The following is a 22,224-nucleotide window of genomic DNA, read 5'->3' as shown; positions in this document are numbered from 1 at the left end:
GCTAAAACGTACTAGTCAGGTGGACCCTGGCTGCGCAAGTCACCAGAGAACTTGTTAGAGTGTTTCCTCTCCCTCGGCATCCCTTAAATTCTAAGGTTGTTCATCATTTTTTTTTTTAACTGATTTTCACACTTTCCAGCTGGGGCTCCTTCTCTGCCACATATGTTGGTATTCCCCAGTTACATGGACCCTCCCACCAGCTGTAGTCACAGTTGGCCTGAGTGCCACTGTGGACCAGGCACTCTGCTGGACACTACATTCACAATGTCATTTTGCCCTTAACAAGTAAGTGCACTGTGATTCCCATGTTGATGGACTAAGAAACAAAAATGGAGATGTTTGCCCGATTTCGACCACTGAAGAGTCGTGGAGCTGTAACTCAAGTCCACGGTCTTCCTACTCCGGAAGGCATGCTCTTGACTCTGAAGCCAGTGCTTCGCAGACTCTACTGTGCAGACAGATTGCCTGAGGGTCGTGACTACAAGCAGGTCCCGATGGAGCTGATCTGGGGAGAGGCCTGGGATCCTTCATTCCTCACAGGCCCCCAGAAGATGGATGTGCTGACCTCTGACTACTCTTGGAGTAGCAGGGCCCCTAGCCATCCATGCTCCCTAAATTCTGCCATGCCTTTAGGGCTGGCTTGAACAACTAGTTCTTCTGGGCCCCTCTCCAGGTTTGTAGCCAATCACTCCTTATCTTCTCTAAGATGAGAGCATAGTGGTGGGTGAATCATTTCTGGCACATGCACTCAGTCCATGAGCTTTTTGCCCACAGGGATAACTAGCACCATGACTGACCACCCAGAGGTCACTGGAGACAAAAATGACAGCTTGCAACTCAGTCACTTCTGAACTAAACCTACCAGGATTTAAACCTAAGTCTTAAAAGAAAAAAAAAATACATGTATATATACACACACACACATATATATACATTTGTTGTTGTTGTTGTTATTTAGTCACTAAGTCAAGTCTGACTCATTTGTGACCCCATGAGCTGTAGCCTGCCAGTTACCTCTGTCCATGGAATTTCCCAGGCAAGAATACTGGAGTGGGTTGCCATTTCCTTCTCCAGGGGATCCTCCCCACGCAGGGATCAAACCCAGCTCTCCTACATTGGTGAGTGGATTCTTTACTATTGAGCTACTAGGGAAGCCCATATATATAGAAGCCCAAGTATTTATATATATATATATATATATATATATATACATATATATAAATACATAAACAATGTTTTGAGTTATTTCAAAATATGTTATTATAACTATCTATTTTTAAAGCACTTGTAGTAAAATATGAGGTTTTTCTTAAGCAAAACAAAAAACCAACATTGAAGGAAGATCAGGACCTGCAAATTTAATGGCATGATATCGCACAATATAAAATTATTCCACTTGAACAACTTTTAATTAATTATAGTGCATAGATGCCAGTTGTGCCTGATTTATTAAGAGGAGTTCAGCACATGGGATCGTAATATATAACACTGGTTGCCATGGCACCCAGCCTTTACAAGAACATCTTGAGGATCACAGTGATGGTGTCTAGGTGATAAGTGTGACCTTCCAATGGATTTAATGATAGATTACAATACTGTCCTGTCAAAGAAAACACCTTAGACTCAAGGTAGAGCGTATATGTATATATGCAGCTTGTTATTTTATTAGAGATCATTTCAAATCAGCCAGAAGGAAACTGTCTCTTAAACACACGTTTGCATGTTTGTGTGTATATACACACACATATACTTACATATTCACGTATCACACACACATACATTTAATTGACTCTTACAATATTCAATTAAAGGATGAATCTTGAGAGAGGGAAGACTAGGAGGTGAAGCACAGGGATTTTTGAGGCAGTGAAATTATTCTGTATGATACATGATGGATACATGAGAAAACCCACTGAACTTACAAAACAAAGAGTGAAGCAATATAAATTATGGACTTTAGTCAATAATGGATTTATATCAGGTTTACTGATTCTAACATACAAACCTCACAAATACAAGATAATAATGGGGGAACTCTGTGTGATGGGTGTGAATCTCTGCACTACATACTCAAGTTTTATGAAAAATTTTAAATTTCTCTAAAAATAAAGTCTACTGGTTAGTATAAATTATATATCAGTTCAGTTCAGTTCAGTCACTCAGTCATGTCCGACTCTGCAACCCCATGAATCGCAGCACGCCAGGACTCCCTGTCCCTCACCATCTCCCAGAGTTCACTCAGACTCAAGTCCATCGAGTCGGTGATGCCATCCAGCCATCTCATCCTCTGTCGTCCCCTTCTCCTCCTGCCCCCAATCCCTCTCAGCATCAGAGTCTTTTCCAGTGAGTCAACTCTTCTCATGAGGTGGCCAAAGTACTGGAGTTTCAGCTTTAGCATCATTCCTTCCAAAGAAATCCCAGGGCTGATCTCCTTCAGAATGGACTGGTTGATAATACATATTATATATTTATTGTTGTTGCTCAGTAGCTAAGTCAGGTCTGACTCTTTGTGACCCCATAGATTAAAGGACGCCTGGCTTCCCAGGTTTTCACTATCTCCCAGAGTTTGCTCAAATTCATGTCCATATATTTTTATACATGTATATACATCTATATATACATCATGTCTTTTGCACTTTCATACTGCTCATGGGGTTCTCAAGGCAAGAATGCTGAAGCGGTTTGCCATTTCCTTCTTCAATGACCACGTTTTGTCAGAACTCTCATAGAATAATTGGTGCTTTTGAACTGCGGTGCTAGAGAAGACTCTTGGGAGTCTCTTGGAGTGCAAGGAGATCAAACCAGTCAATCCTGAATATTCATTGAAAGGACTCATGCTGAAGCTGAATACTTTGGCCACCTGATGTGAAGAGCCAACTCATTAGAAAAGACCCTGATGCTGGGAAAGATTGAAGGCAGGAGGAGAAGAGGACGACAGAGGATGAGATGGACATGAGTTTGAGTAGGCTTTGGGAGTTGGTGATGGACAGGGAAGCCTGGCATCCTGTGGTTCATGGGGTTGCATAGAGTCGGACATGACTGAGTTGCTGAACAATTATATACACGTGTGTGTGTGTGTGTGTTCCTCCTAGAGGAACCACTAGAGAAAACCTCATAAATTAAGATGATATGATCAAGAAGTAAGTGGCATTGCCAAAAATTAAAAATATTTGTCTCACAAACTGGTCCTTTTCATGTCTCACTCTCCATCCCTTCTGTATTCCCAACATGCACACACATCGTCTTCCTGCTGCCCTGTGCTTGACCAGAACCTTCCACCATCCTTCTAACAAGAGTTCATCCGTATTCCAGACCTTGGTTTGCCCACAAAAACCTGCTCACCCTATGCTCCAATTCCCCAGGGTTGCTGTCCTCACAAAAGCGATGCCAAAGGGGAGAAGGAAGTGCCTCTGCCCACATCATACTCTACACTTGCATTTACTGCCTCCAGAAAAGGCCATAGTCCTACAGCTTGGCTTTGGGCTGCATGTCTTTAGCAGACGCTCAAAAAAATCATTTTAGTAGCAAAAAAAGCATCTTTCAGATTCTGAGGCCTGGAAAGAGGATATCTTGAAATATAGAATCCATTCAATGGCTTCAAACCCACCACAAACTTCTCAACAGCTACTGTCGCTGTCTGTCCATAGAAAAGGAAGGAAAGCCTACATTCTGCGCCATGCCAAGTACACGAAGCTCACCACGTAAAAGGAAGACAGTTCCTCTACCTATGTGGTCACTTCCTTATGACTATCCTGGCTTCACCACTGTCATTCCTCTGCTGGTTTTGCAAAGAAGTCCCACATGTTCCTAGAGGCAGTTCTGTTTTTGGTCTCTGCCCAGGGATAGTTTCTGGGGCTGCTAAGGTTGTGGAGACAGAAACAGGAGGGAGTTTTGTGCCAAAGAAGGAAGAAAAAAAGAAAACAGAGAGAAAAAAATTATAACTATTCAAGACTTCATTAAATTGCTCAGCATACTTCCTGTAAGGTCCTCCTACCCTTTAAAAGAGATCCTTCTCTTGGATATTTTCCTTCTGCCCACATTTCCTCTGCCCTTAAGTCCCCAGGGACTACCTTTGAACTTTATAGGGAACATCAAGCCCAGCATTGCCCAATGTTTTTCTATTCCCCTTCATCAAGGAGGCCTGGGAACCAAGATCCCTGAAAGAATGATCTTCTGTCTACAGTTATTGTTATAAATGTTCCTCTGGAACTCACTAGTGGCCGTATGGTCTTCAGTTTTATTTGAGAACATTCTTGGCTTGTTTTCTATTAAAGGCAAGGCAGGCAGAGAGCATAGTAAATGAAAAGATATTTCCAGCTGGGTTCTCAGTGAGATTTATTTTTCAGTAAATAAAGTACCCCTGGGAATAAACTGCTCATCCTTTGAGATGTATTACTATAGTTCCTATCATATCTGTCAATTCAGGAAAAGAGACAATTTGCTAAGTATCCTGTTTCCCTGGAAATTAATTCTTCTGTGAATCACTTCAACCACTTTGTCCTTTTACCCCCTTGATCAAATATAGACTCTTGGCTTCCTCTTCAGGGCCACCCAGCACTCCAGCACTCTCAGAGGCTCTCTTGCCCTCTTGACAAGCTGTGCTGTGCCCAGCCATCAGCCACTTTCTGGCTTCCCTGTCTGTGCTCACAACAGCCTCGGCCTCACTGAAAATGCCAACTGCCTCATCCATTAACTGAGTCTATCCTAGAAAATGACCAAAATGATGAAGCCAAAGGATTTATTCTTTCCTGGAACACCGCACTAGCTCCTTCCTGTTGGCCTTAATAGCAAGCAGATTTTTGTCCCTTTTCCATTCTTGGAATAGTCTTCTGTATTCAAAATGGATTGGCAGTGAGATCTGCGTGAACTCTCAGTTCCTTTGCTCCTGTCCTGCTCACCAGCAAGTACTCAGGTCAGCAGATTTGGTCTTCCTTGGGCTCAGTGTTGGGGTTTGAGGTTGGTAAGCAATCATCTCTCCCTTTCTGGGTTCTTAACCATGTGAGAGCAGATGTGAGCAACCAGAGAGGAATCAGAATCCTTGATTTTTTCATTTTTAATTGATTGATGATTGGTTTACAGCACTGGCTTGATTTCTGTCATACATCAACATGAATAACCATGGGTGTCACATAAGTCCCCTCCCTCTGGAATCTCCCTCCCACCTCCCAGCTCCCACCCCTCTAGGTTGTTACAGAGCCCCAGTGTGAGTTCCCGGAATCACACAGCAAATTCCCATTGGTTATCTGTTTACAGATGTTAGTGCATATGCATCCACGCTCCTCTTGATTTACCATTTTGAGAGCTGGGTTGGAGAATATGGCAAGGCTTCTCTCCTCCTTCCTGAAAAGTGGATCCTAACTGCCACTGATTCAAGCAACCTATGGCCAGAGGAGAAGCCGGAACCAGGTGAGCAGAGATCTGGTCAGATCTGGTGGGGATGTAAGGTTCTTGGTCTGCTTACCACTGGAGAGTGGAGACACTGGTTTCCGCAAAAAGCTCCGACAGCTCGAGCAAATCTAAACAGCAAAGGCAGATGCCAAATACTTCATCCGTGAGCTGATCCTGTCCTAGAAGTTATACGGTAGACACGAACAATCTCAAAATCTCAAGGGCTTACAAACACTGAAGGTTTCTTCCTCATGTTACAGAGTCATGCTGAGTCAGCTACAACTCAGCTCTGCACCCTCTCCCAATTCCAGGACCAAGTTAATTCATCTGAGATATTGCCAGCCAGATGGCAGAGGGGAGAGAGATTTAGCAAATCCCATCCTGGTGTTTAAAGCTGCTGTTCAGAGGGGACCCACTTCACTTCTATGTAGTAAAGAATCTGGCTTTGCCCAAAGAGCCTTCTTACCTTTGCCCTCAGCTTCTGGGAGACCATCTATGTCCCACCTCACAGGAGTGTCTTCATTTAGGACAAGAGCTGGCTATATGAATCTTAAAGAGTCGTCAGCAGCACCTGATAATCTTCAGGTGGGGGTGGTCATGCCAGAAAAACTAACCATGTGACTTAGGATGGATGTTGTGAGTCAATCACCTGGGCAGTTAATAAATCATGCCCATGTAATGGAGCCTCAATAAAAACTCTGAACTCAAAGCTCAGGTGCACTTCCCTGGTGGGCAATACTGTATACATGTGGCTCACACTGTTGCTGGGAGGGGGACACGTCTGAGCAGAAAGGAATTTTCAGAAACTCTGCTCTACACATGGCTTCTTTTCACTGATTTCTCATCTATATATTTTTCCTATAATAAACTATAACCAAGAATATAGTAGCATTCTGGGAGTTCTGTGGGTCTTTTTAGCAAGTATGAAAACAGAGTGATTTGGGAAAACCCTGAACTTGCGCTCAGTGTTAGAAGTGAGGGTGGTCTTCGTGAACTCTTCCCTCTAAATCTACAGCTGGCATCAGAAGTTTTAAGCAGAATTCTCAGCCTGGTGGATTGTGCCCTCGCACCTTACAGGGTGGGGCTAACTCTAAGTAACTTCCATTCACACTTCTTCAGCCAGAGTAAATCATAGACCATGTTGTCTGAATTCATCAAGGCAGGGATACCTGGTCCTCCCACAAGAAGGAACAATCTACCACAGTATGTCAGGTAAAGAATTATAAACACTTGAATTGGAATGGCACCAGAATGATGGCAAGAAAAGACTAGATAGGACAGAATAAAGCCAAGATCAAGAATATTTGGTGCTCATTACATGGGAGAGCAATGAAGTGAAATATGAATCATTTCCACAATTGTAGATTGTTGGTGATATCATCCACTGACAAGACCAGAACTGGAGCTAAAAAGGTTAATATTTAGCATATTAAGCTTGCAGATCATTCAGGAAGAGGCGTTTGGTTTGACTGTATTGATACAGAATTCAACACAGGAATGATAGCCAGAAATATGTGTTCAGAATTCATTTCCATATAAGGAATAGTTGAGTGAATGAGATTGCTAAAATTACCTAGAATATAAGATGAGGAGGGCTGAAGATGGAATCCCAAGGCAATTCTTTCCAGCTTTTTTCATGTGAGGCCACATACATATTTGTGCAGCTCACTGAGGTTAAACAGACAAGACAGCTCAAGTCTGTAGGCAACAAGCCTATGGGCTCTGGCCACCGCAAGGACTGTGGGGATCACTATTCATGCTGATAGGGAATTCAGTCCTACAGAATAAATACATTGCTGCTAAGTCACTTCAGTCGTGTCCGACTCTGTGCGACCCCAAAGACGGCAGCCCACCAGGCTCCCCCGTCCCTGGGATTCTCCAGGCAAGAACACTGGAGTGGGTTGCCATTTCCTTCTCCAATGCATGAAAGCCAAAAGTGAAAGTGAAGTCTCTCAGTCGTGTCTGACCCTCAGCGACCCCAAGGACTGCAGCCTACCAGGCTTCTCCATCCATGGGATTTTCCAGGCAAGAGTACTGGAGTAGGGTGCCATTGCCTTCTCCGATAAATACATTTAGGAACTGGAAAAAGCCAAAAGGAAACCGAGGGAGGAGGGAAATTGGAACAAATGCCATCATGGAGGCTAGGAAGGGGAAGAGCTGTTGAAAGGAACTTCAGAGAAGTTGCAGAATTTGAAAACCGAGAAGTATGAGTCAGTTTTGGTAAAGAGTAAATCACTGTTGAATTGAGAGAAAGAGGTTTTGTGGAGAGGTGGTGTGGATTCAAGACTGGAGGGGGATAAAAGTGATAGAAAAACATGAACCACAAGTAAAGCTAACTCTCAGGATTAGCTATGGATGAGATGAAAGACATTGATGATAGCAACAGTTTGTCATTAGGTGTAGGGGGAGTTTTTATAAGCTGGCCAAGACTTCAACATTTCTAAAAGATAAGGACAAAGTAGCAGTGAAGAGAAGTTCACAATGAGGAAAGAGAGGGCAGTGATTTATAAACAAGGGCAGTCAGAGGAGGGGACCCAGAGTAGTCACTCACCTATTGCCAACATCCTGGGGTGTGAAGTCAAGAGGACCTTAAGAAGCATTACTATGACCAAAGCTAGTGGAGGTGATGGAATTCCAGCTGAGCTATTTCAAACCCTAAAAGATGATGCTGTGAAAGTGCTACACTTAATATGTCAGCAAATTTGGAAAACTCAGCAGTGGTCACAGGACTGGAAAGGGTCAGTTTTTATTCTAATCCCAAAGAAGGGCAATGCCAAAGAATATTCAAACTACTATTCAATTATGCTCCTTTCACATGCTAGCAAGGTAGTGGTCCAAATCCTTCAAGCTAGTCTTCAGCAGTACGTGAACCAAAAACTTCCAGATGTATAAACTGGATTTAGAAAAGGCAGAGGAACCAGAGATCAAATTGCCAACATCCATTAGATTAGTAAAAGCAAGGAAATTCCAGAAAAACCTCTACCTCTGTGTCATTGACTATGCTAAAGCCTTTCACTGTGTGGACCACAACAAACTGGGAAATTCTTAAAGAGATGGGAATAACAGACCACCTTACCTGCCTCCTGAGAAACCTGTATGCAGGTCAAGAAGCAACAGTTAGAACCAGACATGGAACAATGGACTGGTTCCAAATCGGGAAAGGAGTACATCAAGGTTGCATATTGTCAGCCTGTTTATTTAACTTATATGCAGAGTACCTCATGTGAAATGCTGGGCTGGATGAAGCACAAGATTGCTGGGAGAAATATCAGAAACCTCAGAAAGAGAGATGATACCACTCTAATGGCAGAAAGTGAAGACGAACTAAAGAACCTCTTGATAAGGATGAAAGAGGAGCCTGAAAAAGTTGGTTTGAAACTCAACATTCAAAAAACTGAGATGATGGCATCTGGTCCCATCAGTTCATGCTGACTACAAGGGGGAAAGTGGGAACAGTGACAGATTTTATTTTCTTGGGCTCCAAAATCACTGCTGATGGCGACTGCAGTCATGAAATTAAAAGACACTTGCTCCTTGGAAGAAAAAAGGTGACAAACCTAGATAGCATATTAGAAAGCAGAGACATTACTTTGCCAACAAAGGTCCATATACTCAAAGCTATGGCTTTTCCTGTAGTTATGTATGGGTGTGATATTTGGACCATAAAGAAGGCTGATAGTTGAAGAACTGATGCTTTCAAATTATGGTGCTAGAGAAGATTCTTGAGAGTCCATTGGACTGCAAAGAGATCAAACCAATTAATCCTAAATAAAATCAACCCTGAATATTCCTTGGAAAAAGTGATGCTTAAGCTGAAGCTCCAATACTTTGGCCACCTGATGTGAAGGGTCAACTCATTGGAAAAGACCCTGATGCTGGGAAAGACTGAGCTCTGGAGGAAAGGACGGGTGACAGAGGATGAGATGGTTGGATGGCATCACTGACTCAATGGACATGAGTTTGAGTAAACTCCAGGAGATGGTAAAGGACAGGGAAGCCTGGCATGCTGCAGTCCATGGGGTCACAAAGAGTTGGACAAGACTGAGCAACAACAACAACAACTCTTCACTGAGATAAATACTGGTCAGTGCATTTCCTAACATATCAATTTACAATTCTAACTTTCATTTCTAATTTTGGAATAAAGTGCTTTTTCCACATTAAACTTCAGCCTCATAAACAAATATTCAGAAATATTTTTAAACACAGGACTTTTAAGTTGGTTAAGAGATGGGAAAAACAAAGAACAGTGTCTCTCCTAACTAATCCTGCCCTATTACATGTCATTTCTGATCCCTGTGGCTTACAGTCCTCTGTTTCAGCCACCACTGCACCAACCAGGCCCACATGGGCTCCAGACAACTTCATGCTGGTCCAGCCTGCAGAGCTTTGTCTCATGCCACACATGGGCCTCTCACTTCACATCCAGGGCTTTCTTCTAGATGCTGGCAGGCCCTAGTAGGCATATTTCTTGTTTTTGTTCAGCTGCTCAGTCATGTCCAACTCTTTGTGACCTCATGGACTGCAGCACGCCAGGCTTCCCTGTCCATCACTAACTCCCAGAGCTTTCTCAAACTCATGTCCATTGAGTCACTGATGCCATCTAACCATCTCATCCTCTGTCATCCCCTTCTCCTCTTGCCTTTAATCTTTCCCAGTATCAAGAGTCTTTTCCAGTGAATTGGCTCTTCGCATCAGGTGGCCAAAGTACTAGAGCTTCAGTTTCAGCATCAGTCCTTCTAATGAATACTCAGGACTAATTTTCTTTAGAGTTAATTGATTTGACCTCTTCAAGGGACTCTCAAGAGTCTTCTCCAACACCACAGTTCAAAAGCATCAGTTTTTCAGTGCTCAGCTTTCTTTATGGTCCAAATCTCACATCCACTCATGACTACTGAAAAAACCATAGCTTTAACTATGTGGATCTTCATGGGCAAAGTAATGTTGCTGATTTTTAATATGCTGTCTAGGTTTCTCATAGCTTTTCTTCCAAGAAGCAAGTGTTTTTAATTTCATGGCTGCAGTGATTTGGACCCCAAGAAAATAGTTGGCCACTGTTTTCATTGTTTCCCCATCTATTTGCCATGAAGTGATGGGACCAGATGCCATGATCTTAGTTTTTTGTATGTTGAATTTTAAGTCAGTTTTTTTCACTCTCTTCTTTCACCTTCATCAAGAGGTTGTTTAGTTCCTCTTTGCTTTCTGTTACAAGGGTGGTATCATCTGCATATATGAGATTATTGATATTTCTACCAGCGATCTTGATTCCAGCTTGTGCTTCATCCAGCCCAGCATTTCCCATGATGTACTCTGCATGTCTGTTAAATAAGGATGACAATATACAACCTTGATGTACTCCTTTCCCAATTTGGAAAGTGAAAGTGAAAGTGAAGTCGTTCAGTCGTGTCTGACTCTCTGCGACCCCAAGGACTGCAGCCTGCCAGGCTCCTCTGTCCATGGGATTTTCCAGGCAAGAATACTGGAGTGGGCTGCCATTCCTTCTCCAGAGGATCTTCCCAACCCAGGGATCGAACCCGGGTCTCCTGTGTTGTAGGCAGATGGTTCCAATTTGGAACCAGTTCATTATTCCATGTCCAGTTCTAACTGCTACTTCTTGACCTGCATACAGGTTTCTCAAGAGGCAGATAAGGTGGTCTGGTATTCCCATCTCTTTAAGAATTTTTCACAGTTTGTTGTGATCCATACAGTCAAAGGATTTAGCAGTGTTAATGAAGCAGAACTAGAGGGTTTTCTGGAATTTCTTTGCTTTCTCTATGATACAATGGATGCTGGCAATTTGATCTCTGGTTCCTCTGCCTTTTCTAAATTCAGCTTGAATATCTAGAAATTCTCAGTTCACGTGCTCTTGAAGCCTAGCTTGGAGGATTTTGAGGATGAACTTGCTATCATGTGAAATGTGTGCAACTGTGCAGTAGTTTGAACATTCTTTGGCTTTGCCTTTCTTTGGGACTGAAATGAAAACTGACCTTTTCCAGTCCTGTAGCCCACTGCTGAGTTTTCCAAACTTGCTGGTATATTGAGTGCAACACTTTAAAGGCATCATCTTTTAGGATTAAAATAGTTCAGCTGGAATTCCTTCACCTCACTAGTTTTGTTCATAGTGGTACTTCATAAGGCCTACTTGACTTCACATTCCAGGATGTCTGGTTCTAGGTGAGTGATCACATCATCGTGGTTATACTGGTCATTAAGATCTTTTTCTTGTATAGTCCTTTAGTGTATTCTTGCCACCTCTTCTTAATCTTTTCTGCTTCTGTTAAGTCCATACCTCTTCTGTCCTTTATTGCGCCCATCTTTGCATGAAATATTCCCTTGGTGTCTCATTTTATTGAAGAGATCTCTAATCTTTCCCATTCTGTTGTTTTCCTCTGTTTCTTTGCATTGTACACTTAAAAAGGCTTTGTTATCTCTCCTTGATCTTCTTCGGAACTCCGCATTCAGAGGGATATATCTTTCTTTTTCTCATTTGCCTTTTGCTTCTCTTCCTTTCTCAGCTATTTGTAAGACTTCCTCAGACAACCATTTTGCCTTTTTTAATTTCTTTTTCTTGGGGATGGTTTTAGCTTCTGCCTTCTGTACAATATTATGAACCTCTGTCCGTAGTTCACCAGGCACCCTGTCTACCAGATCTAATCCCTTGGATCTATTTGTCACTTCCACTATATAATTGTAAGAGATTCAGTTTAGGCCATACATAAATGACCTAGTGGTTTTCTCTACTTTCTTGATTTTAGTCTGAATTTTGCAGTAGGGAGTTCATGGTCTGAGCCACAGGCAGCTCCAGTCTTGTTTTTGCTGACTGTGTAGAGTTTCTCCATCTTCAGCTACAAAGAATGTAATTAATCTGATTTTGGTATTGACTATCCGGTGATGCCCATATGTAGAGTCTTCTCTTGTGTTGTTGGAAGAGGGTGCTTGCTATGACCAGTGTGTTATCTTGGCAAAACCTCTGTTAGTCTTTGCCCTGCTTCATTTTGTACTCCAAGGCCAAACATGCCTATGACTCCAGGTATCTCTTGACTTTCTACTTTTGCATTCCAGTCTCTTATGATGAAAAGAAAATCCTTTTTTTTTTTTTTTTTTTTTTGGTATTAGTTCTAGAAGGTCTTGTAGGTCTTCATAGACCATCCAACTTCAACTTCTTCAGTGTTAGTGGTTGGGGCATAGACTTGGGTTACTGTGATATTGAATGATTTGCCTTGGAAACAAACCAAGATCATTCTGTCACTTTTCAGATTGCACCCAAGCAATGCATTTTGAACTCTTTTGTTGACTATGAGGGCTACTCCATTTCTTCTAAGAGATTGTTGCCCACAGTAGTAGATACAGTGGTCATCTGAACTAAATTCCCCCATTCCCATCCATTTTAGTCCACTGGTTCCTAAAATTTTGATGTTGATTCTTGCCATCTCCTGTCTGGCCACTTCCAATTTACCTTGATTAATGGACCTAACATTCCAGGTTCCTGTACAATATTGTTCTTTACTAGACATCTAGGAATGCATAATCAGGAAACTGAGAACAGTATATCAGTTCAGTTCAGTTCAGTCACTCAGTCGTTTCCGACTCTTTCTGACCCCATGAATTCCAGCACACCAGGCCTCCCTGTCCATCACCAGCTCCTGGAGTTTACTCAAACTCACGTCCATCAAGTCGGTGATGCCATACAGCCATCTCATCCTCTGTCGTCCCCTTCTCCTCCTGCCCCCATTCCCTCCCAGCATCAGAGTCTTTTCCAATGAGTCAACTCTTCGCATGAGGTGGCCAAAGTACTGAAGTTTCAGCTTCAGCATCAGTCCTTCCAAACAACACCCAGGTCTGATCTCCTTTAGGATGGACTGGTTGGATCTCCTTGAAGTCCAAGGGACTCTCAAGAGTCTTCTCCAACACCACAGTTCAAAAGCACCAATTCTTCAGCACTCAACTTTCTTCACAGTCCAACTCTCACATCCATACATGACCACTGGAAAAACCATAGCCCAGGGGTTAAACTATGGACGAAAAGAAATTGGAGCTTGTGGATAAATTCTAACTTTTGTCTCTGCTGTGGAATTTTGAGTCAGATTTGAAGATCTGATTTGGATATGTAGATGAGACTCTGGACTTCAGAGCTGATGCAGGAATGAATTAAGACTTTGGGGCTGTTGAGATAAAAATTAATTTATTTTGCATGTAAGAAGGGCATGATGGGGTGGGAGACAGGGCAGAATGCTATGGACTGAACTGTGTTCCCCTAAAACTCATTAATGTTGACATTCTCACTCAATGTGACCATATTTGGAGATAGAGCCTGTAAGAGATTCAGTTCAGTTCAGTTCAGTCACTCAGTCGTGTCCAACTCTTTGTGACTCCATAGACTGCAGCACACCAGGCTTCCCTGTCCATCACCAACTCCCGGAGCCTAGTCGGTGATACCATCCAACCATCCCATCCTCTTTCTCCTCCCACCTTCAATCTTTCCCAGCATCAGGATCTTTTCCAATGAGTAGGTTCCTTGTATCAGGTGGCCAAAGTATTGGAGTTCCAGCTTCAGCATCAGTCCTTCCAATGAATATTCAGGACTGATTTCCTTTAGGGTGGACAGGTTGGATCTCCTTGCAGTCCAAGGACTCTCAAGAGTCTTTTCCAACACCACAGTTCAAAAGCATCAGTTCTTCAGAACTCAGCTTTCTTTATAGTCCCACTCTCACATCCATACATGACTACTGGAAAAAACACAGCTTTGAATAGATGGACCTTTGTTAGTAAAATAATGTCTCTGCTTTTTAATATGCTGTCTAGGTTGGTCATAGCTTTTCTTCCAAGGAGCAAGTGTCTTTTAATTTCATGGTTGCAGTCATCCTCTGCAGTGATTCTGGAGTCCAAAAAAAGCAAGTCTCTCACTGTTTCTGTTGTTTCCCCATCTATTTGCCATGAAGTGATGGGGCTGGTTGCCATGATCTTAGTTTTCTGAATGTTGAGTTTTAAGCCAACTTTTTCACTCTCCTCTTTCACTTTCATCAAGAAGCTCTTTAGATCTTCTGTAAGAAGAACTTCTTTAAGCTCTTCTGTAAGAAGGTAATTAAGGTTAAATAAGGTCAGAAGGACCTTAATCCCATAGGACTAGTGCCCTTATAAGAAGAGGAAGAGGTGCCAAAGGTTTCCCTCTTCCATGTAAGGGCACAACAAGATGATATCCAAAGAAATTTCATCAGAATCCCATCCATGTTGGTATCCTGATGCAGTATGAGAAAATAAATTTCTGTTGTTTATGCCACCCAGTCTATGGTATTTTGTTATGGCAGTCCAAGCCAACTGAAACAGCCCCCAAGCAAATTGCCCTAAAATGTACTTTACATAACTTCCTGCAAGACAGTCAAGAGATCAAGCAGTCAGCCTCATTTCAAGGCAACTAGCTTGGTAACATACTTCATTTTAGCTCTTACTCTTCACCATGTCACTCCCCTTGGTCCTCATTTTTATTCTCTGTAATAACACCTCTTACTAGTGAAACCCTGTATCTCAAATTGGGATTTGAACGCATGGTCTTTTTTTTTAATAAATTTATTTATTTTAATTGGAGGTTAATTACAATATTGTATTGGTTTTGCCATACATCAACATGAATCCGCCACAGGTATACACATGTTACCCATCCTGAACCCCTCTCCCTTCTCCTTCCCCGTATAGTCCCTCTGGGTTGTCCCAGTGCACCAGCCCCAAGCATACAGTATCATGCATCGAACCTGGACTGGCAATTCATTTCATATATAATATTATACATGTTTCAATGCCATTCTCCCAAATCATCTCACCCTCCCCCTCTCCCTCAGAGTCCAAAAGACTATTCTATACATCTGTGTCTCTTTTGCTGTCTCGCATACAAGGTTATCGTTACTATCTTTCTAAATTCCATATATATGCATTAGCATACTGTATTGGTGTTTTTCTTTCGGGCTTACTTCACCCTGTATAATAGGCTTCAGTTTCATCCACCTCATTAGAACTGATTCAAATGTATTCTTTTTAATGGCTGAGTAATACTCCATTGTGTATATGTACCACAGCTTTCTTATCCATTCATCTGCTGATGGACATCTAGGTTGTTTCCATGTCCTGGCTATTATAAACAGTGCTGCTATGAACATTGGGATACACGTGTCTCTTTCAATTCTGGTTTCCTCGGTGTGTATGCCCAGCAGTGGGATTGCTAGGTCATAAGGCAGTTCTATTTCCAGTTTCTTAAGGAATCTCCACACTGTTCTCCATAGTGGCTGTACTAGTTTGCATTCCCACCAACAGTGTAGGAGGGTTCCCTTTTCTCCACACCCTCTCCAGCATTTATTGCTTGTAGACTTTTGGATCGCAGCCATTCTGACTGGCATGAAATGGTACCTCATTGTGGTTTTGATTTGCATTTCTCTGATAATGAGTGATGTTGAGAATCTTTTCATGTGTTTGTTAGCCATCTGTATGTCTTCTTTGGAGAAACTTCTATTTAGTTCTTTGGCCCATTTTTTGATTGGGTCATTTATTTTTCTGGAATTGAGCTGCAGGAGTTGCTTGTATATTTCTGAGATTAGTTGTTTGTCAGTTGCTTCATTTGCTATTATTTTCTCCCATTCTGAAGCAATCTTGAGAAAGAAGAATGGAACTGGAGGAATCAACCTGCCTGACTTCAGGCTCTACAACAAAGCCACAGTCATCAAGACAGTATGGTACTGGTACAAAGACAGAAATATAGATCAATGGAACAAAATAGAAAGCCCAGAGATAAATCCACACACCTATGGACACATTATTTTTGACAAAGGAGGCAAGAATATACAAGGGATTAAAGACAATCTCTTTAACAAGTAGTGCTGGGAAAACTGGTCAACCACTTATAAAAGAATGAAACTAGAACACTTTCTAACACCATACACAAAAATAAACTCAAAATGGATTAAAGATACAAACGTAAGACCAGAAACTATAAAACTCCTAGAGGGGAACATAGGCAAAACACTCTCTGACATAAATCACAGCAGGATCCTCTATGACCCACCTCTCAGAATATTAGAAATAAAAGCAAAAATAAACAAATGTGACCTAATTAAAATCAAAAGCTTCTGAACAACAAAGGAAACTATAAGCAAGGTGAAAATACAGCCTTCAGAATGGGAGAACACATGGTCTTTAAACTGAGATTACACACCTGGTCTCGGGACTTAATGAAGCTCGGGTTCTTGATGTCTCATTGCAGAAAGAAATCAGTGAGAGACAAAGTGATAGGTAAGAAATGGATTTATCTAGAGAGAAACACACTCCACAGAAAAGAGCAAGGGCCATCTCAGAAGGCAACAGTGGCCCCAGGGTATGGGCTTGCCAGTTTTTATAGGATTTGGTAACTTCATAGATGAATGAGTGGGAAGACTATTCCAGCTGTTTGGTGGAAAACATAGGGATTTCCAGAAACTGAACCACAACCCACTTTTTGACCTTTCTGGTCGGCCTTGGAACTGTCATGGTGCCTGTGGGTGTGTCATTCAGGTCATTTAGCTTGCTGGTGTGTCATAATCTATTATGTACTGAGCCTCAAGGTCCAGCAGAAGTCAACTTCTCCACCATCGTGACCCACCTGGTTCTAATTAGTTTATGTCATTGTCCTCAGGCTATGTCACCCTGTCAAAGGTAGTGCTCTTCCCCTTCCCTCCAATTTCACTATCATCAGATTCTATTCTCTGGGAAACTGAGGCTAAGACACCATATACATGTCAGTGACATTCAAATATTTTATATATATATATAAATATATATATATATATATATATATATATATATATATATATATAAAAGCCATACCTCTCTCAAAGACTCCAGATTTGTATAACTATCTTCTAGACAACATCACCATTTGGGTATCAAACAGACATCTCAAAATTCCTGATCTTTTCCCTCCACAGTCCTCCATATCTCAATGCAAAGCATCTTTATACTTAAAAGTTTCTGAGGTCAGAGTTCTTGAAATTATCTTTAACTCCTGTCTCCCTCTCATTTACTACATCAGATCCATCACAAAATCTTGCTGGGTTTACCTTAAAATATATCCAAATTCCAGTCACTTCCCACTACTGTTATCCTGATGTGAGCTACTGTCATCTATAGCTTGGATTATCACAATAGTCTCTTAAACGCACTCTCTGTTTCTACGGTGATTCCTACTCCTTACAAGTTATTTTTAACACAGCAGCCTTAGGGGTTCCAACTAAAGCATAAGTTAGTACGTCATTCCTCTTTTCCAAATCCTACAAGGGCTCCTCATTTCAACTGGTATAAAAGTCAAAGTAAGATACTAACAAGGCCCTTACAATTTGACTCTAACAGCGGGAAGAATAGGAAATACCACTCTATTTACTAAGAAGGGAAAGATTCATTTATAAAGTGATATTTTAACAGAGATTTGAAGGAAGTGATCTGCAGTCCATGGGGTTGCAAAGAGTTGGACACAACTGAGCAACTGAGCTGAACTGAAGAAAGTAAGGGAAAAGAGTCCTAGGCACAAAGACATCAAGTACCAAGGTCCTGGGGTAAGATATTGCTTGACATTCACAGAAGCACCAAGATATCAGGATGGCTGGAGGGAGCCAGCAGGAGAGAAAGCAACAGAAAATGAGGTCAGTGGGGTATCAGGGAACCCGACCATGTAGACTCTGTTGGAGAACCTTATAGGTCAATGTAAGGATTTCAGATTTTTCTCTGAGATGGCACCTTTAGAAGATATTGAACAGTTGAGTGATAGAATCTAATTTGAGATTTTTCAGAAAATACTTAAGGGCTTCCCTGGTGTTGGAACAGTGGAAACAGTGTCAGACTTTATTTTGGGGGGCTCCAAAATCACTGCAGATGGTGATTGCAGCCATGAAATTAAAAGATGCTTACTCCTTGGAAGGAGGGTTATGACCAACCTAGATAGCATATTCAAAAGCAGAGACTTTACTTTGCCAACAAAGGTCTGTCTAGTCAAGGCTATGGTTTTTCCAGTAGTCATGTATGGATGTGAAAGTTGGACTGTGAAGAAAGCTGAGCCCTGAAGAATTGATGCTTTTGAACTGTGGTGTTGGAGAAGACTCTTGAGAGTCCTTGGACTGCAAGGAGACCCAACCAGTCCATTCTAAAGGAGATCAGACCTGGGTGTTCTTTGAAAGGAATGGTGCTAAAGCTGAAACTCCAGTACTTTGGCCACCTCATGCTAAGAGTTGACTCATTGGAAAAGACTGATGCTGGGAGGGATTGGGATCAGGAGGAGAAGGGGACAATAGAGGATGAGACGGCTGGATGGCATCACTGACTCGATGGATGTGAGTTTGTGTGAACTCCGGGTGTTGGTGATGGACAGGGAGGCCTGGCATGCTGCAATTCATGGAGTCGCAAAGAGTCAGACATGACTGAGTGACTGAACTGAGCTGGTGTTGGAGAAGACTCTTGAGAGTCCCTTGGACTGCAAGGAGATGCAACCAGTCCATCCTAAAGGAGATCAGTCCTGGGTGTTCATTGGAAGGACTGATGTTGAAGCTGAAACACCAATATTTTGGCCACCTGATCCAAAGAGCTGGCTCATTTGAAAAGACCCTGATGTTGGGAAAGATTGAAGGCAGGAGGAGAAGGGGACGACAGAGGATGAGATGGTTAGATGGTATCACTGACTTAATGGACATGAGTTTGAGTAAACTCCGGGAGTTGGTGATGGACAAGGAGGCCAGGTGTGCTGCGGTTCATGGGGTCACAAAGAGTCAGACGCGACTGAGCAACTGAACTGAACTGAACTGAACTGAACTGAACTGAACTAGTAACTCAGATGGTAAAGAACCTGCCTGCAGTGCAGGAGACCCGGTTTGATCCATGAATCAGGAAGATTCCCTGGAGAAGAGAATGGATACCCACTCCAGTATTCTCGCCTGGGAAACCCCAGAGGATTGGAACAGACAGAGGAGCCCAGCAGGCTACAGATCATGGGGTCCCAAACAGTCAGACATGACTGAGTGACAAAAGTATTTAAAAGGATCACTCTGAAATCTGTGATGAGAATGGGGGACAAGAATGCTAGTTAGGGAGGGGACTAGTGCTGTGATCTAGACAAGAAGCATTGGCTTGAGCCAGAGTAACAGAAAGGACATGAGTTTTTAAAAACAGGGTCAGATTCTGAATTTATTTTCAAGAAGGAATCAACAGGATTTGTGGGAAAAGATTATGTCTTCCTTGCTCACCAAAGAATTCTCGATGCCTCATGATCCACCCAAATCAGGCATTTCTCTGTGCAATCTAGAATCTTATATGGGCTCAAAATCAGCCTTACCAGGCCATGCTGTGTGGCTTTCTCAAAATCCAAGAAACTTTTGCTCATATCTGGCATTCTGCCATCTGCCTCACATTTTAATTTCTCTTATAATACTGGCAGCAAGTTTGGGAAAATATCTGAATACCTGTAAGTTTACATGTCTACCAAAAAAAGTCTATATAATTCCTCTGCATTATCAAGAAGTTGAATCTCTTTTAAGTGCAGATTTTTCATTTTATTTTCCTTGTTTAGCTTAACTTCTGTGTATTCTTAATAGTATCTTTGACCTTTCCTGTTTGTACCAGAAATGGAAGCCATCTGCAAGGCAGTGGCCTTACTGGTCTGCATTAATATGACTTTATTATTCCATGAAAATTCTGTCAGGATGTTTTCTAAGAAAATGAAGTTGTGTTGCTTTTTGTCTCAAGAACATTCTGAAAATCCATTTCTCCAAACAGTGAACAAGTGTACTACACTCATCAGGAGTTAGTCACTCCTTGCCCAGACAATAGGCCTCCCAAGCAGACTCACTGCACAATTGTTTACCCTTTAAAATCCACCTGGCCATCCACCCTGAACAATTACATCATGAATTTTGCCCAGTATCAATCAGGCCCTGCTGTTGAAAGAATGACTCCTAAAAACCTCATAAATACCCCTATTTCTGCCCTCTTTCCTCTATAGCAGTCGTCTTCCCTTACTGCTTTGTTTTATCAAAGGTGTCTTCTTAGTGTCTTTTCAGGAAATGTTAACAGCTGATGGAATTTTTTTTTTCCTTTTCAGAGAATATGGAAGTCAAACAGAGCTACTGTAATTTCTTTTTCCCTCTATCATCTTAACATTAAATCCTCTGGCAATGAGACTATCTGTGCTCTCTTTTTTGGTTTTAGAGGACTTATTTTTCTATCTTGGATTCACTTAGGGCTTTTTACCCTTCCACACATTGTTTCTTCTTTGACTCCTAATCCTTCTTCTCCTCACCTTCCAATGAGAGAAAATACTCCATGCATCACAAGAAAATGAAGAGATGCTACTTGAGAATATAGTGAGTGAAGCGAGTGAAAGTCGCTCAGTCGTGTCTGACTTTGCCACCCCAAGCTCTGTCCATGGAATTCCCCAATCAAGAATACTGGAGTGAATTGCCATGCCCTCCTGCAGGGTATCTTCCTGACCCAGGGATCGAACCCAGGTCTCCTGCATTTCAGGCAGATTTTTTACCATCTGAGCTACCAGGGAAGCCCCTAAAAGTACAGTTTGCTATGCAAATATCAGAGATAAAGTCCTCCTTTGTTTCCCCATAGCTCTTTGCATTCTATCTCTAATTTAGTACCTACATGTGGCTCTTTCTCTTTTACTGTAAACTCTGAAAAAGTAAGAGCTGCTATCTTTTTATTTATCTTAAAACTTTGCACAATATGTGATCTAAAAGTTGGTTCTCTGCAACACAAGGCAGAGAGAAAAGAGGCCAGACCAGACAAAAGCAAGGTCTACAGGTGAAAAAAACAGGCAGATGAGTGTTCAACAAGCTTTGACTAATGTCAGAGACCAGAAGGCAAATGGGCAGGTGCTGAACCAAGGTTAAAATCATAAGTCCATACACAGAGGCAAGTGGCACTAATTAACTTCTGGGGAGCAACAGCCTTGTCATAGAGAGGCCATGCCCCCACAAAGGGCAGATGTGTTCCTGAACTGCCCTAGTGTGGTCAGAGTCCATGTTTCATTTTTAGAGCTTCTTTTCCCTCCCGAGTATCCTTTTCTTCAATGGTCTCTGGCTGTAAAAAACCGTTATGTCAACTCTTCAAAGTTCTCTTTCTAATTTTAATACAGGGTCCAGCTTTATCCAAAAGTTCCCTCCTTTACCATTATGAACTCTAAGATAACCAAGTCACTTTCTCAGAATATCCCACAACAAGTGACTGAAAAAGAAGGCAATTTACCTAAAGTCACTGGTGAGCCAAAGGACTGCGTCTAACAAGTAGTTAAAGAACAGGTATCTACACAATATCTGAGCCTCGTCATTCTTCCAGAGGACATCCATTTATTTCAGCTCCTGTTCAAACTGCTCTAGACAGAAAAACATTCTGCACTTTCCCTAAGAGGCATTGTAGTACCATCAGATCAGCAGAGCAAATTTGTGTAACCCAAAGACACATTTTCAGAGGAATGCCATCTTTCTGTGAGCTGTTGCCCTCTCACTTTTATTTTTGGGCATCGTAAATAGTAAGAAGATGAGGTTACAGAAAAGGGAGAGGATGGAATTTATTTTCACTACCAAACACAAGAAATGTAGCGCAGAATTTGCTCTAAGTTTTTTAGTTGAGAAGCTTTATTTCAATATACTACTTTGAAATTAGGAATCTAGCAACAAAACTGATTATTTACTGATATATGCACTCATACACCTAAACACACACCCTTGAAACACCTTTCTAATGCATTTCTCAACAAATTCAGATGCATCTAGAGATAAGGCAATGTTAACGTTAACAGGGAAAGTAAAGACCATGGCAAGCCTGAGA

This window comes from Ovis aries, chromosome 9, assembly GCF_016772045.2.
Source record: "Ovis aries strain OAR_USU_Benz2616 breed Rambouillet chromosome 9, ARS-UI_Ramb_v3.0, whole genome shotgun sequence".
NCBI lineage: Eukaryota > Metazoa > Chordata > Mammalia > Artiodactyla > Bovidae > Ovis > Ovis aries.
This window is presented reverse-complemented; position numbering follows the sequence as displayed.